Here is a 5,398-nt window from a genome sequence, read left to right on the forward strand (position 1 = left end):
AAAGGCAATATCTATTCTTACTTAAATTAAGTTTGTATGCTTTACTCAAGTCTCACTAAATTGTTTATTAAACTCAAGTAATGTGAGTAATGTACATGTTTGACCTGAGAAAAATACAAGACTACGTTATTTTGAGTAAACTGGATTTGACTATTTTTGTCACTGGAGTGAATGCTTCAGCTCAGCGGTGCGCATGCGCAGTAAAGTGCGGGAAGCTTCCATTGGAAGAAACAGAGCTTCTTTAAAGGTGAGTTATTTGTCTTCAGTATATTTTCATGTGCCATGTATGCCTTTACTACTCGCATATATGGTTACAGGTTAATTTTTCTTTAAAAAGATGACGCATAAAAGTCTTTGCAGGCTCATATGCTAATGTTAGCATGGGCTCCTGGGTCCAACATTAGCTAAAACTGCCATGCCTTTTACTTGAGAGTCTTTAATGTTTTTGTCCATTGTTGTGGAAAAAAAACTCTTACCAAGCACTGTTCAGGTAAAATCACTCAATCAGGTTTATTTATGAATTGTGCACAATACAGAGAGCTYGTAGGACAATCAATCATGAAGCAATTCTGGATGGAAAGCTCTGCCAGGCAGAGACAACACATGAGACTTTTACACACATTAAAGTTAATTTTAAATTGACTTCTCTTATGTCTAGAAGAATGAATTTCTAAACTCTTAAACATCCTTAGGAGTCAAACAAATAAGAATGATCATAATTAAGCTACCCAATTCCATGTGTTTTCTAGGAAACCCCACAAATAAATGACATTAGTGCAGTGAAGGTATAGATAAGTGTCCATTCAAAACCCAACAAGAAAGCACAGATTTTACATCTGGAAAGTAGGTAAAGCGTAGAAGCAGGAACACAGATCGTCTGTCTGCTCAGGAGGATTTGTTACCTCCTGTCAAAAAGTAACCTCACTCAGGTTGCCATTTGCTTGTGGTATTCCCAGGTACTTGTAACTGTCCTCTATGTCTGCTATTATTCCTTCTGAGAGTAATGACCTTCTGTGTGGATGACCTTCCCTCTCTTTGTAACCATCCGCCACACTTCTCTAGTCCAAATGACATCCCAATGTCAGTGCTGTAGATCCTGGTGGTGTGGATCAGTGAGTCGATGTCTCGCTCGCTCTTGGCGTACAGCCTGATGCCATCCATGTAGAGGAGGAAACTTATGGTGACCCCATTCTTGAGTCGGTATCCATAGCTTGTTGAAGTTCGGAGCCGTCCCGTTCTTCCAAATAGCGATGGTGCTCAGAGGGGCTTTCCCCCGTTGCTCCTTCCCGCCTGCCTCACCCGGAGAGGGGCATCTGCCTGCGCCTGCTTACCAGCAAGTTTCTGGAGGTCCATATGGCGTCTTTGATGGTGGCTAGGGTGAGCCACATCTCCGGTGGCTTACCCCGTGCAGCATTAGCTGTGTGTCGAGGACCTCCCTTACTGGCAAGTATGGGAATTGCAAAGAGCCGGCCTTTGCCCACAGCAGCGCTGCATTCCCACAGAAGGTGCCTAACCGACCGCGGGTCGGGGGCAGATGTCGCGGGAGTGCATGACGGCTCTGACCGGGAGGATCCCATGAGCCACCATCCCGGAGTCTGTTTGGAAGGACGGGATGCTCTTGATGATTTGGCTGAGGGGGTTCAGACATATGCAGAAGAGCAGTGGGGGCAGAGCATCTCCTGGAAAGAATTATGGTTCTTTCCAGAGTTTTTGATCTCTGCCCCATTTGATAGACACTTGTGCAAGTGCTTTGCAGTTGCAAGTTTTTTTAAAGATTTTTTTTGTCTCTAGTGGTCTTTATTTGAAAGTTAATTGACAGGAAAGTAGGTAATGAGAGAAGGGGGAAGACATGCAGCAAAGGTCGCCAAGGCCGGGAATCAAACCTGCGACAGCTGCGTCGAGGACTAAGGCCTCCATATGTGGGATGTGCTTAACCCAGCACAGTGTGAGGGCTGCCGAGTTCAAAAAGGCTAATCTTAAACCTACCTAACGAGGCCAGAGGCAACTGTTTACAAGTAAAGCAACTTTTAAAGACAGTTGCTGTACCTCCACCGGACCCCGACATCCTTGGAGCATTAAAATTAGCCGCAGTTCCGCGGTACAAGTTCATTAAAAATGTTGGAGTCACCCAAACCACTTGTCCATGATTCTGTTAATCAGGGGCAGATCTACTGGAGTGGCATGGGGTGGCAGTTGCCACCCCAAACGAGAGCCTTGCCACCCCGGTTGCAAACCCCAGCTAGCAACAATGAATTCAATAAATAGTTATGGCAAATTGGACATTAAGCGCATAAAAATCTTTTGTCCGACAACATTGAATGCAACACAATGTAACCTTACACCCACTGCTAAGTAGCGGGAAGTGCGAGAGAAGGACAGAATGCAGCATTGATGGATATGGATGATTTTGCCATTTGTTATATGTTACTGGACTGGACATTAAGTGATTTATCGTAAGTCACACATGCGCCATTGCTGTCCATTGAGTCAGGAATATCGGTGGTCAGGAAACTACTAAAATCACGCAAAGAATCAGAACAACGGACGCAATGTTTAGCAGTTAATTCAACCGTAGATAATGGTAATAAGGGCTTCAGATTTCGGTAATCTCAGCTCTATCTGCTCGTTGAGCTGTTTTGTCGGTTGCTATGGCAACCGGTCATGCGTAATACCGACATACAGAGTGAGAAAAGGCGGAATAGAAGTTGCTGTAGCTATTTTTTCTTTATTTCTTCATCCATTTGAATTTAGTTACTTTATTCCTGAATTTCTATTTTTTTGTATTATTTACAGAGTTTATTTGTAGGTTGATAATTGTTGATTTTATTTACTTTTTGTTTTATTTTCTAAATTTAGACAGGAAATAATGTGGGTCAGTCCACTTTCTATAAGTGCAGGGGCCTGGAGAAGGACCAGCAGTCATTTGGGTTTGGAGCTGATGGTTTTTAAGAATGGTAGCACGAGAACACATAAAAGTTTGATCTTTGTAATTGTTTGGTGAAAGAGGAAAATAAATCACCAAGCACAATCAGTAAGTTTGGACATTGAACCTTGTTTTGCCTGTGTCGAGAAACATGACCCCAGTGCCTTAGTAGTGGCTTTGTGGAACTTTTATTGGATGTTTGGCTTTGCGAACAGTCAGAAGTGGTTCTGTCTAGTTTGGTTCTTCACCTGTTTATCAGCTTTATTGTACCTTTATTGTGGTACACTGCAGCCGCTGCAGTACCTAAAAACAAGCGACAGAAACTGAGCTAATCCTCTCTGTTCGTAAAATGTGGTGATATTTATAACAGTCGTCAAACTACGGCTCCTACAGCATATTTAAAATAAAACAATTGACCAATATAAGGGAAATTCGCCCCTTCTTGCATCTTGACAGAACTAACAGAAACTAAATTGTTTATAGATTTGTATCATGGAGAATTTATCAAGTATAAGTTTTCTAATCTTTATTTTAAGTCGTATTTAATAGATATATCCAATAACAAATGATGGTGCTATGAATATATTCGTGTCAGATTTCTCCTTGTCCTGTATTGGGAAAAAATGGTTTTCTGGACACAATGAATCACATAGCGACTAATAGGTGCAGTCCAGTCCAGTAATACACATCAATTAGCAGGAGAATGAAAGACGTAAAAATAATTAACTATACTACATTAAGAAATTGTATTTAAGCCTCGGTGCTACATGAAGCTCATTTTGAAACAATGCAAGTTAAAAACAATATTTTGTGTGTGTACCCCTGAAAAAAATCCCTGCCCCCCCCTTGCCACCCCATAAATATTTTTCTAGATCCGCCCCTGCTGTTAATAAAACATCCAATCAATGAAAGGAAAAGAAATCCCTAATGATGAAAGTTTTATTTGTCAGCGACCTGGCATTTACCAAACCGATCCTGGCAGAAATCGGAGGGTCTACGCTGGCGTCGGGTGCTCCCGGCAAAGAGAATTCACCCTGCGTCTACAGAGCAGAGGAGCGCAGGGACCTGTGGTCATCGGGGCCCTCAGGGCAGTCACCCCCAAACTGGAGCAGTGTCTAAAACAGATCCCAGGAACAGCATCAGACTTCTCAGTCCAGAAATGTCAGGTTCTAGGCACAGCCAAGACACTGCGCAGAACCCTCAATCTCCCAGGCTTCTGGTAGAGGACCTGAGCTCAGAGGATGAAAGAGACCACCTGCGGAAGGGTGAGAAGGGAATTTTTATAAATAAATATATATATATACATTGTCTGTCTGAGTATCTCCAAATAGGTTTGATTTTAACTAGTGCTTCACCTTGCAGTAGACTACATTATTTTTTTCTTATGTGCACAGCTATCAAACATTTCCCAAATACAATGTGATCCCAACACTGAAACTGTGAATTTCTGTAACAGTATATGTTGAGTAACTGAGGGAAATAACATAAACACACAATATTTAGGACTCTCTTAACAAGCACCATGATGTGAGGAAGTGCTCACATCCCATAACTAGCATCCCATAGCATTTGCAATGCTGCAGCCACAAATTCCAAGATATTTTACAACAAAGATGATTACTTCAGATCAACACAAAGTGCTGCATAACTGTAAAGTGTAAGGAAAATAAWTTGCAAACTTTCTACCTTTCTGATAACATTTTAAAACTTAGAAATCTGACTCGTTATCAAATTTCTGGGCCTCGTCAGAGAACTTGGGAACAGGACATTTAACAAGGCAAGTGATATCAGATCTGAACCTGTCCGAATAATATCAGATGACACATAGGGTGCTCACAGAAAGGAATATTTTAAGGCTGCTTTTAAAGCGTGTGTTCCTGCTTTTTAACAGAATTCCTTTAACTCAAGAGTTAAAGCCAGTACTTAGGAGTTTAAGATAAATGGTGTTTTTTTTTCTCATTTCTACCTTTCCAATGATTCTGCTTAAACGTCTCTTTCTGTAAATATTTCTGTCTTGTTCTCCTATACTTGGTATCACAAAACATTAGGCAATATCAAGATTTAACAATGGTAATATTAGCCTAAATGCAGCCAGTGGCATGTGAGCTATAACTAGCATGTTGTCTTATTGACTTCCTCCATTCAGTGTGCTACACTGCAAAAAGTCCCCTTTCAAAAACAAGGGAAAAAAGTACAAAAATAGGGTATAATTTTCTTAAAATAAGAAAAATTATCTGCCAACAGAACAAGAAAATTTATCTTGTCAAGATTTTCTAAAACAAGAAAAAATATCTAACCAAGATAAACCTACATCTTAAAATTAGTGTATTTGTACTTAAAAAACAAGCCAATTTTACTTAYAYGAGTAAGATATATTATCTTATTTTAAGAAAAATTATCTCAAGTAAAGAAAATGTTACTTGACACTGAATTTCTTGAAATAGCGTAAAATTTTCTTATTTTAAGAAAAATGTT

The 5,398-nt window shown here is 40.3% G+C and overlaps 1 long non-coding RNA gene across 1 annotated transcript in view; it reads right to left on the reverse strand.

Annotated features, from left to right (window-relative positions):
- Positions 1-3,844: 3,844 nt before the first annotated feature.
- LOC103465475 (uncharacterized) overlaps positions 3,845-5,398 on the reverse strand; it is an 8,569-nt gene continuing 7,015 nt past the window's right edge. The window contains exon 2 of the long non-coding RNA XR_533801.1: positions 3,845-4,178. This is a non-coding gene — a long non-coding RNA (uncharacterized LOC103465475). The remainder of the gene's footprint in view (positions 4,179-5,398) is intronic.

Source organism: Poecilia reticulata, linkage group LG5 (genome assembly GCF_000633615.1).
Source record: "Poecilia reticulata strain Guanapo linkage group LG5, Guppy_female_1.0+MT, whole genome shotgun sequence".
Classification (NCBI taxonomy): Eukaryota; Metazoa; Chordata; class Actinopteri; order Cyprinodontiformes; family Poeciliidae; genus Poecilia; species Poecilia reticulata.